At 51.8% G+C, this 12,226-nt stretch overlaps 1 protein-coding gene across 7 annotated transcripts in view; it reads left to right on the forward strand.

Annotated features, from left to right (window-relative positions):
• Positions 1-12,226, forward strand: part of FAM53A (family with sequence similarity 53 member A) — a 45,648-nt gene that overhangs the window by 1,830 nt on the left and 31,592 nt on the right. Inside the window, exon 1 of one of the 7 annotated variants that reach the window (XM_073012579.1) lies at positions 1,622-1,734. The exons of 3 other annotated variants lie outside the window; for them this stretch is intronic. The gene's annotated coding sequence lies outside the window, so the exon portion shown is untranslated. 3 more of the 7 variants (XM_037983219.2, XM_073012580.1, XM_037983217.2) reach the window with 3 other exon arrangements.

Below are 12,226 nucleotides of genomic sequence, written 5' to 3' on the forward strand. Positions count from 1 at the left end.
GGTGGCAGGCGCCTATAGTGCCAGCTACTCAGGAGGCTGAGGCAGGAGAATGGCGTGAACCCGGGAGGCGGAGCTTGCAGTGATCCGAGATCATGACATTGCACTCCAGCCTGGGCGACAGAGCGAGACTCCGTCTCACAAACAAAAAAAAAGAAAAAAAAAACACGAAGGAAACACTTAGGTATTTTATTTTATTTTATTATTATTTTTTTTGAGACGGAGTCTCGCTCTGTCATCCAGGCTGGAGTGCAGTGGCTGGATCTCGGCTCACTGCAAGCTCTGCCTCCCGGGTTCACACCATTCTCCTGCCTCAGCCTCCCGCGTAGCTGGGACTACAGGCGCCCGCCACCACGCCTGGCTAATTCTTTTGTGTATTTTAGTAGAGACGGGGTTTCACCGTGTTAGCCAGGATGGTCTCGATCTCCTGACCTCGTGATCTGCCCGTCTCGGTCTCCCAAAGTGCTGGGATTACAGGCTTGAGCCACCGCGCCCGGCCCACTTAGGTATTTTAAACCGGTGTATTGGGAACAGGGAAAATGTTTTGTTTTAAAAAAGGAAATTAAGGCTGGGCGCGGTGGGTCACACCTGTCATCTCAGCACTTTGGGAGGCTGAGGCGGGCAGATCACGAGGTCAGGAGATCGAGACCATCCTGGCCAACACGGTGAAACCCCGTCTCTACTAAAAATACAAAAAATAGCTGGACGTGGGAGTGATGGGCGCCTGCAATCCCAGCTACTTGGGAGGCTGAGGCGGGAGAATCACTTGAACCCAGGAGGCGGAGGTTGCAGTGAGCTGAGATTGGGGCACTGCACTCCACCCTGGTAACAGAATGAGACTCCGTCTCAAAAAAAAAAAAAAATAAAGGAAATTAAAATTTTTTATATAAACCCTTTTGGCGTTTTCCACAAAGATATTAAAGAAAAATAGAACTTCAGTCTTTTAAGCATTTGTTATAAGTGGTCATAATTTAAAAATGTGTGTCAGGGACTCAGGAACTGTCACATGTGTTATTTAGTTTAATTTGATTCCTTGAAGCCTCATGAAGTGGGTGGTTTCTTCTCATTTTCAGTTTCCAAGGAACCCATGCCCAGAGAGGTGAGGTTACTTGTCCAGGTGAGGTTACTTGGCCTGGCTAGTGAGTGGGTCCAACTGGTGTCTGAACCCAGGGCTTTGTGCAGCTGTCCAGAGCTCACCTGTGTTTTGTTTTTTGTTTTTTTTTTCGAGACACAGGCACGCTCCGTCGCCCAGGCTGGAGTGCTGTGGCGCAATCTCGGCTCACTGCAAGCTCCGCCTCCTGGGTTCACGCCATTCTCCTGCCTCAGCCTCCCGAGTTGCTGGGACTACAGGCGCCCGCCACCGCACCCGGCTAATTTTTTGTATTTTTAGTAGAGACGGGGTTTCACCGTGTTAGCCAGGATGGTCTCGATCTGCTGACCTCGTGATCCGCCCATCTCGGCCTCCCAAAGTGCTGGAATAACAGGCGTGAGCCACCGCGCCCGGCCTCACCTGTGTTCTTTACCTCACAAATTACTTGGCACAGTTTGTCTTTTTCCATGTAGTGATATGGTGCAGCCTGTTCTCACCAGTGGAGTGGTTACAATGATAATCTTTATTTTACAGTTTGAATTACTTGGCCAGGCTTGGTGGCTTACACCTGTAATCCCAGCATTTTGGAAGGCTGAGGCAGGAGGATCACTGGAGCCCAAGAGTTGGAGACCAGCCTGGGCAATATAGTGAGACCCCCTTTTCTACAAAAAATAAACAAAAAATTAACCTGATATGGTGGTGTGCACCTGTAGTCCTGGCTACTTGGGAGGCTGAGATGGGAGGATTGCTTCAGCCAGGAAGGTGGAGGCTGCAGTGAGCCTAGGCAACAGAGTGAGGCTTCATCTCAAAAGAAAAAAAAAAAAAAAGATTTGAGTTTCTTCTCCTTTGTTGGGTTGCAAAAGGAATACTTCAAATGTGGTTTCAGTGCACTTAAAAATAGCGAGTTCAGCAGGGCACGGTGGCTCACACCTGTAATCCAGGCACTTTGGGAGGCAGAGGTAGGCAGGCCACCTGAGGTCAGGAGTTCAAGAGCAGCTTGGCCAACATGGTGAAACCCCGTGTCTACTAAAAAATACAAAAAATAGCTGGACGTGGTGGTAATGGGCACCTGCAATCCCAGCTGCTTGGGAGGCTGAGGTGGGAGAATCACTTGAACCTGGCAGGCTGAGGTTGCAGTGAGCTGAGATCGCACCATTGCACTTCAGCCTGGGCAGCAACAGCAAAACTCCATCTCAAAAAAAAAATGGAGTTCCTAGACACTATACCTTCTGCCCCCACACATGCAGGGCCTCCTGCATGACTAGTGTCCCCCACCGGAGTAGTGCGTGGCTACAGTTGATGAACCTATATGGACACATGCTTATTACCCAGAGTCCATAGTTGACATCAGGTTCACTCTTGGTGTTATAGTCTATGGATTTAGACAAATGTGTAATGACCTTTGTCAACCATTATAGTATCATAGTATCATGCAGGATAGTTTCACTGCCTTAAAAATCTGTGCCCTGCCTCACCTCTGTCTACCCCTGGCCCCTGGCAGCCACTGTTTTTTTGTGTTTGTCTTTTTAGGAGTCTCTACAGTTAACCTTTTCCAGAATGCTGTATGGTTGGAATCATACAATATGTAGCCATTTTAGACTAGTTTCTTTCACTTAGTGATATGCATTTAAATATCTTCTATATTTTTGGTGGTTTGATAGCTCATTTCTTTTTAGTGCCAAATAATATTATACTGTCTGGCTGTATCACACTTTATCCACTCACCTACAGGAAATCTTGGTTGTTTTAAGTTTTGGCACTTACAGCTGCTATGGGTGTCTGTGTGCAGGTTTTGTGTGGACATAAGTTTTTGGTTCCTTTGGGTAAATACCAAGGAGCAGGATTGCTGGGTCTTGTACACAGTTGCTCCACATCCTCCTCAGCACTTGGTGTGGTCAGTGTTCTGGATTTTGGACATTCTGATGGGTGTGGAGTGGTACCTTGTGTGTAGTGGGCTTTTTTGTTTGTTTGTTTGTTTGTTTGTTTTGAGACGGAGTTTCACTCTTGTTGCCCAGGCTGGAGTGCACTGGTGCGATCTCGGCTCACTGCAACCTCCGCCTCATCCTCCCGAGGAGCTGTGATTACAGGCGCCTGCCATCACGCCCAGCTAATTTTTGTATTTTTAATAGAGATGGGGTTTCGCTATGTTGGCCAGCCTGGTCTCAAACTCCTGATATCAGGTGATCCATCTGCCTCGGTCTCCCAAAGTGCTGGGATTACAGGCATGAGCACCACACCCGGCCCCAGTTGGTTGAGGTGTCTGTTAAAGTGTTTGCTCCACTATTTTAGTTGGGTTGGTTTCTTTCTTTCTTTTTTCTTTTTTTTTTTTTTCAGATGGAGTTTCGCTCTTGTTGCCCAGGCTGGAGTGCAGTGGTGCTATCTTGGCTCGCTGTAACCTGCGCCTCCCGGGTTCAAGGAATTCTCCTGCCTCAGCCTCCCGAGTAGCTAGGATTACAGGTACCTGCCACCGTGCCCGACTAATTTTTGTAGTTTTAGTAGAAATGGGGTTTCACCACATTTGCCAGGCTGGTCTCGAACTCCTGACCTCAGTTGTTCCACCTGCCTTGGCCTCCCAAAGTGGAATTACAGGCATGAACCACTGCTCCTGGCCTTTTTTTTTTTTTTGGTGGAGACATGGTCTGACTCTGTCACCCAGGCTGGAGTGCAGTGGCATGATCTCGGCTCACTGCAACCTCAGCTTCTGGGTTCAAGTGATTCTTCTACTTTGACCTCCTGAGGAGCTGGGATTACAGGTGTGTGCCACCACGCCCGGCTAATTTTTGTAGTTTTTTTAATAGAGATGGGGTTTTACCATGTTGACCAGGCTGGGGTTGTTTTCTTATTGTTGAGTTTTAAAATATCTTTCTATATTTTGGATAATGGTTCTTTGTCAGATAAATCTTTTGCAAATATTTTCTTTCAGTCTGGAACTTGTTTTTTATTCTCTTGACAGTGTCTTTTGCAGAGCAGATATTTTTAATTTTAATGAAGTTCAACTTAACAATTCTTTCTTTCATGGGTCGTGCTTTCAGTGTTGTATCTGAAAAGTCATCGCCAAACCCAAAGTCATGTATATTTTTCTCCTGTGTTATCTATCTTCTAGGATTTTTATAGTTTTGCCTTTTACTTTAGGTCTGTGATCCATTTTGAGTTAGTTTTCGTGAAGGGTATCCATACACTCCATGTCTTTATTTTTGAGATGGAATCTTGCTCTGTGGGCCCAGGCTGTAGTGCAGGGGCGTGATCTCAGCTCACTGCAACCTTCGCCTCCCGGGTTCAGGTGATTCTCCTGCCTCAGCCTCCTGAGTAGCTGGGGTTACAGGTGCACGCCACCACACCCAGCTAATTTTTATATTTTTAGTAGAGATGGGGTTTCACTATTTTGGCCAGGCTGATCTCGAACTCTTGACCTCAAGTGATCCACCCGCCTCGGGCTTCCAAAGTGCTGGGATTACAGGCATGGGCCACCACGCCTGGTCTCATGTCTTTTTTTCTTGTGAATGTCTAGTTTTTCAGCAGCATTTGTTGAAAAGACTGTCTGTTCTCTATTGTATTGCCATTGCTCCTTTGTCAAAGATCAGTGACTATGTGGTTCTATATCTGGGCTCTCTATTCTGCCTGTTCCATTGATCCAATTGCCTATTCTTTTGCCCGTCCCACACTATCTTTTTTTTTTTTGAGACAGGGTCTTGCTGTGTCACCCAGGTTGGAGTGCAGCAGTGCAATCATGGATCACTGCATCCTCCACCTCTCCGGCTGAAGCAATCTTCCCACTTCTGCCTTCTAAGTAGCTAGGATTATAGGCACGCAGGTAAATTTAAAATTTTATGTAGAGATGGAGTCTTGCTATGTTGCCCAGGCTGGTCTTGAACTCCTGGGTCCGAGCGATCCTCCTCTTTCAGCCTTCCAAAGCACAGGGATTACAGGCATGAGCCACTGTGCCTGGCCACACACTGTCTTGATTACAGCAACTTTATGATAAGTCTGAGTTGGATGATGTCAGTCCTCCAACTTTGTTCTTCTCCTTTAATATCATGTTGGCTACTGGGTCTTTTGCCTCTCTCTATAAACTTTATTTATTTATTTATTTATTTTGAGATGGAATCTCACTCTGTCACCCAGGCTGGAGTGCAGTGGTGCAATCTCAGCTCACTGCAACCTTCACCTCCCGGATTCAAGCAATTCTCCTGCCTCAGCCTCCTGAGTACCTGGGAGTATAGGCACCTGTGACCATGCTCAGCTAATTTTTGTATTTTTAGTAGAGATGGGGTTTCACCATGTTGGCCAGGCTGGTCTCAGGGTGAGTTCTCTTGCCATCTGAAGGGAGGACGCAGCCACTGCATCCCTCTGCAGTGAGGCAGCACTGCTCTTCCCTCTGTGTGTGAATGGGGAGCCAGAATGAGCAACATCAGAGGAAACTTCCAGCCTGAAAGCAGAAGCCAGGAAAAGCAGGGAAGACCGAGGGAGCTGAGATACAGAGTGCAGGGACCAGAAAAAGTAATTTAAAACCCCCTGTGAAAAGCAGCCCTGTATATATAGGCTTAGAGATAAGCGTGAAGATGGGTCCCGACATGGGCATTTGGAGAAGAGGAGGGAGCCCTTGCGTGTGAAGCATACGCACATCATTGGAAGGGTTGGAGGAGCGGAGGACAAATCCTAGAACAGCGGCAACAGCAGCAAGCGTTGGACACGGAGTCCAGGAACAGACGGAGATGCAGACCAGGGTGGAGCGCAGAGCGTGCCATGAGCCAGGCCAGAAGGACGGGGTCTCTGGACCAAGGAAGGTGCCTTAAGCATTTTCTAAAGCTGGGGCGAGAGAAGACCCTGAAAGCTGAGCAGGCATCCTGGGAGTGGGCTCCTTACAGAAGTGGAGGAGAGAAGAAGTGTGGTCTTCACGTGTCCCCCTTCTCAGGAAGCTGCAAGATGAGGGTGAGGGGTGCCCCGAGTGGGCTAGAGCACACCCCTGCCAGCCCTGAGCACAAGGCGGGACTAGGAGCAGAAGGGCTGAAGGTGTCCTGACGTCTTTGACCAAAGGGCTCATTCCTAGGAGGTTTGTAAATCTGCTGGGGAGTTTGAGGCAAGAGTTTATACTGGGCAGAAACTTTGCATTCGTAAAAAGGATGGAATTCTGAACTTTGGAGAACAGACCCCACTGTGTGGCCTAACTGGAAACACTATTTATAGTGACGTGATAATGTCAGTGATGACTTGACAGAAGGTTCACACAGCCCTATTGGGAAGTGTGGAGTGGGGCTGTGTTGCAAAGAGATACCCCCTGACGTGCCTTCCAGCCAGCAGATGATGTTCTGAGGGGTGCGCTGGGGCACAGTCCAGGAGTAGCAGTGCCTGCGGGCTGTGTGCGTAGGGGTAGTAAGTACCCGAGGACAGGGCTGAGGGATGGAAGTGCCCACTGCAGAGTGGCAGGGGTGAGGCCTCTGCACGCTTGGGAGTCGCTCAGTGTTGGTTTGTGAGCCAGCACCCTGTGTGTGTTGCCGTGGGGAAATAAAATACAACTGGTTATGGGCTGAATGACATCCGCCCCCAAAGTCACACATTGAAGTCCCGACCCCCCAGTACTTCAGAATGTGCACTTACTTGGAAATAGGGTTGTTGCAGATGTAATTAGTTACAATGGGATCACGCTGGAGCATGGTGAGTCCTGCCCCAAAATGACTGATGTCATTATAAAATCGGGAGACTTGGACACAGGCACACACAGGGAGAATGCGGTGGGAAGATTGGAGTGAAGCCAGAGCCAGGAGGGAGGCCTGAGCACATCCCTCCCCAGAGCCTTCAGAGGGGCGTGGCCCTGCTAGCATCTTGGTCTTGGACTCGCAGCCTCCAAGGACAGCTGGCTAGTTCATTTCTGTCCTAAGCCACCACTTTGTGATAGTTGGTTGTAGGAAACTAATTCATGGCTGTGAATGCTGTATCTGACTCCATGTGGATCGAGTTAAAACACAGAAAAATAGAAACTGATTTGGTGCGTTTTTGGAGGCTGGAGTCCTGGAGAATGAGAGTGGCCAGAGCCGCCAGCTGAGGGCATTTTGCCACTGTCCTGTGAGGCGGCCATATGAGCGGAGGCACTGCCTGTGGTGGGGGCTCGTCCCTGCTGCCCCCGTGGAACTCCAGCTCTGCGTTTGACCCTCCTAGGGGTCTGCAGGGCACTGGTGTGGCCAGAACCTGGGGAGCGAGGGGAGACGATGGGGTAGTTGGGGGACCAGGGCGAGGATTTTGGCTTCTATCCTAAGGGCTGAGGAGGCTGTTTCTGGGGGCCAGAGTGCCATGATCTGCTTTCCGTTGAGTTTGGGCCAAGTTGCCCAGTGGATGGGAACGGGTGTAGGCTGCTGTGGCCCTCCAGACCTTGAGGATCAGGCTTGAGCTGGGTGCAGAGGTGGAAGGAGAGGCAGGGAAAGCCCCTGGGGTTGTCGGCTAAGTCACCAGTGCAGTTACAAGGAAGGGAGTTACAGTGCAGTTACAAGGAGCCTTTGGGAGTGAGGACGGCAACTTAATGCAGGAAAAGTGGAAGCGAGTTTGTTGTAGCCGTCCTCTGAAGTGAGCCCACTTAGTGTGGGGAGAAGGCATCGCCTGGGCTCAGGGCGGTGCTTGTGGGCTTGGGAGGGACCGCTTCCTGTTCAGAGGGGCCGGTGCTGAGAGGTCCTGGAGTAGGGGCGAGGGATGCCCGATGCCAGCTGTGCCTCCCAGAGCTCAGGTTGTGGTCCTCTCCGCTGGCTCCCACTCCTCACCTGTTGGTGGCACGGACAGTGAGTTCCAGCAGCTGGAGCCAGGTTTCTCTCACTTCCCACGTCTCTTCTACATCTACCTCGAACCCAGAGGTCTCTTTTCTCACTTGTCCTGGCCTTTGTCTCCTTTTCCGGGCCCCTCTTGTTTAGCTTTCAGTCCTGGCTTCAATGTCACTGCCTTAGAGGGACCTCTCTGATCGCCCCTCGAAAAGGCTGTCCTGCCGTGGTGGGGTCCTGCGGCATCCTCACCACCACCATCCGTCACAATTTCCGTATCTCTGGGCTTTCCCAGCTCCGGCAGGGGCTTCCTCTGGTCCTGAACTCCTCCTTCCCCAGACTTCCCTCATGCGGACTGGTCTCTGAGAACCGCCAAGCGGGAGGGACTTGCTGTCCATCATGCCTCGTGACTGGTGCTGCATCCTCATGGCTCAGTTTATTGTAAGGGGAGATGGGCCTGGCATTGTGTGTGTGGAATTGCATCCCCCAGGAGGTTATGTTCAAGTCTGCACCCCCAATACCTGCAAATGTGACTTTATTTAGAAATAGTCTTTGCAGATGCTATTGTAATTTTTTTTTTTTTTTTTTGAGATGGAGTCTCACTCTGTTGCCCAAGCTGGAGTGCAGTGGCATGATCTCAGCTCACTGCAACTTCCACCTCCTGGGTTCAAGCAATTCTCCTGCCTCAGCCTCTCAAGTAGCTGGGACCACAGGCATGTGCCACCACGCCCATCTAATTTTTTGTATTTTTAGTAGAGACAGGATTTCACCATGTTAGCCAGGATGGTCTCGATCTCCTGACCTCGTGATTTGCCTGCCTCGGCTTCCCTGTGCTGGGATTACAGGCATGAGCCACCACGCCTGGCCAGATGCTATTGTAATTAATGTAAATTAAGATGAAGTCATATGATTAGAGTGGGCTCTCACCCAATTATTGGTGTCCTTATAACAAGAGATAGTGACACAGAGACTCTATGGCAACGGGAAGAAGGCCGCATGGTGACAGGCAGAGATCGCAGTGGTACAGCTACAAGCCAGGAAATGCCGAGGACTCCTGGAGCCGCTGGAAACTGGAGAGAGGCTGGAACCGGTTCCCCTCAGCCTCCAGAAGGAGGCAGCTGTTGATACCTCCGGTTTGGGCTTCTGGCCTCCAGAACTCTGAGAGTAAACTTTTGTTATTTGAAGCCCGTCAGTTACGGGAGATTGGTATAATGGCCCTGCTGGCACCTTGGAAGCCAACACACGTGTCGGTGACGACCTGAGTAACGCCTGCCTTCCTGCGGGAAATGCGTGTTCCACAGGAGGGTCTCCGCCCCTCCCTGCGCAGCACTCACAATCCCTGTCTCCTGGGCTCCCGGCAGGGAGCTGCTGTTGGCAGCAGACGTGGTCTCTCCTGTGGTGCATGTGCCTCTCGCGTGCCAGAGCTGCTGCTTGGACACCGCTAGGTGTTCCGCATTGGCGCTGCTGGACACTTGCCCTGGCTGCTGCTTTGCGAGCACACTTTATCTGATTTTTTTTTTTTTTTTTAAACGGAGTCTTACTCTGTCACCATGCTGGCGTGCAGTAGTGTGATTTCGGCTCACTGCAACCTCCGCCCCCCGGGTTCAAGTGATTCTCCTGCCTCATCCTCCTGAGTAGCTGGGACTACAGGTACGTGTCATCACACCCAGCTAATTTTTTTTTTTTTTTTGAGACGGAGTCTTGCTCTGTCGCCCAGGCTGGAGTGCAGTGGCGCGATCTCAGCTCACTGCAAGCTCCGCCTCCCGGGCTCACGCCATTCTCCTGCCTCAGCCTAGTAACTGGGACTACAGGCGCCTGCTGCTGCGCCTGGCTAATTTTTTTTTTTAATTTCTAATAGAGACAGGGTTTCACCGTGGTCTCGATCTCCTGACCTCGTGATCCGCCCGCCTCGGCCTCTGAAAGTGCTGGGATGCCAGGCGTGAGCCACCGCGCCCGGCCGAGAGTGTGACTCTTGCACACACGTTTCTCTATTGAAGGCATGCAGACCCTCCAGGCGTTCACATCTCATGTGACCACAGGCAGTAGTCACAGCCAGGAGTGTGGCGTCAGTGTGGCGTGGTGCTGGCATCTGACGGTGCTCAGGCAGATTTGGGACATGTCCTCCCTGCCCTTTTTCCGACCCAGGGTCACGTGCTGCACTGGGACCCCCCCCCTCCCCCCAGTCTGGGCCGGGCCTCGCTGAGCTCTTTCCTCACCCAATGCTTCTGAAGGTTTCTGGCTGATCATTTTGTAGAGTTGGCCTGTTTTGAGATTGTCTGACATTTCTTCAGAATTAAATAATCAGGTTCCAGGCCAGGCGTGGTGGTGATACATGCCTGTAATCCCAGCACTGTGGGAGGCTGAGGTGGGCGGATCACCTGAGATCAGGAGTTTGAGACCAGCCTGGCCAACATGGCAAAACCCTGTCTGTACTACAAATACAAAAACTAGCCGGGTGTGGTGGCGTGTGCCTGTAATCCCAGCTACTTGGGTGGCTGAGGCAGGAGAATCGCTTGAACTCAGGAGGCGGAGGCTGCAGTGAGCTGAGATTGCACCACTGCACTCCAGCCTGGGCGACAGAGAAAGACTCTGTCTCAAAAAAAAAGAAAAGGGGAAATTCAGGTTCCTGTGTTTGCGTCCTGGGTGCCCTGCAGGAGGCTCTTGGGGTGTTCACATTGATCGCTGGGTTCAGGTGCCTGCCGGGTACCCCTGCTGTTACTGTTTTTCCTTGGTGACTGCCGAGCATCTTTTGGGGGTCACTTTGAGGCTGTGAGCTCTGTTTCTCACCATACGTTCTTTGCAGGTCCAGCATCATGGATGCATCTTGCCTGAGACTGTTGTGTTGGGATGTTGATCGAGTGATGGTTTTAAAGCACTTCCCTCATTCTCTCTGCACTCACTGGTGGCTCCCCACCGCCCCATGAGGAGGTGCTTTCCCGCCACCCCCACCTCACCTGGGTCTGTGGATTCCTGGGTTCCTGATTCCTGGGTTTGTGGGTTCCTGGGTCCATGGATCTGTGGGTTCCTGGGTTTGTGGGTCCATGGGTTTGTGGGTTCCTGGGACCTTGGGTTCCTGGGTTCCTGGGTTTGTGGGTCCATGGGTTTGTGGGTTCCTGGATCTGTGGGTTCCTGGGTCTGTGGGTTCCTGGGTCTGTGGGTTTCTGAGTCCATGGGTTCCGGGGTTCTTGGGTGCCTGGGTCCCTGGGTCTGTGGGTTCCTAGGTTCGTGAGTTCTTGGGTTCGTGGGTTCATGGATCTGTGGGCTCATGGGTTCGTGAGTCTGTGGGTTCATGAGTTCCTGGGTTCCTGAGTCTGTGGGTTCCTGGGTCTGTGGGTTCCTGGGTTTGTGGATTCCTAGGTTCGTGGGTTCTGCATCCATGGGTCTGTGGGTCTGTGGGTTCCTGGGTTTGTGGATTCCTAGGTTCATGGGTTCTGGGTCCGTGGGTTCATGGGTTCCTAGGTTCATGGGTTCCTAGGTTCCTAGGTTCATGGGTTCCTGGGTTCCTGTGTTCGCTGCCGCTTGCTTTGCTCTGTGTTACCGGCAGGCTACTGGGGAGTCATCCTCACTTCCTGCATCTCGACAGGCTCCAGCTCTTTTCCCTGCCCCAGCCCTGAAATCAGCCATTTCTATACAGACTGTGAAGCCTGTTTTTAAAATGAAATCCTAGTTATTATTTTTTCAAGTTATAGTGTGGCTGCTGTCCTGTTTCTAAGGTTGTGTGTGTGCTTTGTGCAACTAGGAGGGTTCAGAATGTGGGTGTGCAGCCCCTCATGGTGCATGGTGTGAAGGGAGCTGGCCCTCGCCCTGCAGGAATGGTTGGTGGGATTAGGGAGGGAGGCTGGCTTGTCAGCCATAGAGCCCCGTCCTGTGAGGGCTCTGACGCTGAGACAGAGGTGAGTCCGGGCTGTGGCTGTCAGCTGGGGGCTCTGAGCTGGGACAGAGGTGAGTCCGGGCTGTGGCTGTCAGCTGGGGGCTCTGAGCTGGGACAGAGGTGAGTCCAGGCCGTGGCTGTGAACTGGGGGCTCTGAGGCTAGGACAGAGGTGAGTCTGGGCCGTGGTATGAGCTGGGGGCTCTGAGCTGGGACAGAGGTGAGTCCGGGCCGTGGCGGTGAACTGGGGGCTCTGAGCTGGGACAGAGGTGAGTCCGGGCCGTGGCTGTGAACTGGGGGCTCTGAGCTGGGACAGAGGTGAGTCCGGGCTGTGGCTGTGAACTGGGGGCTCTGAGGCTAGGACAGAGGTGAGTCCGGGCTGTGGCTGTGAAGTAGGGGCTCTGAGCTGGGACAGAGGTGAGTCCGGGCCGTGGCTGTGAACTGGGGGCTCTGAGCTGGGACAGAGGTGAGTTCAGGCTGTGGCGGTGAACTGGGGGCTCTGAGGCTAGGACAGAGGTGAGTCCGGGCTG

The sequence above is a fragment of the Chlorocebus sabaeus genome, chromosome 27, assembly GCF_047675955.1.
Source record: "Chlorocebus sabaeus isolate Y175 chromosome 27, mChlSab1.0.hap1, whole genome shotgun sequence".
Taxonomy (NCBI): Eukaryota; Metazoa; Chordata; class Mammalia; order Primates; family Cercopithecidae; genus Chlorocebus; species Chlorocebus sabaeus.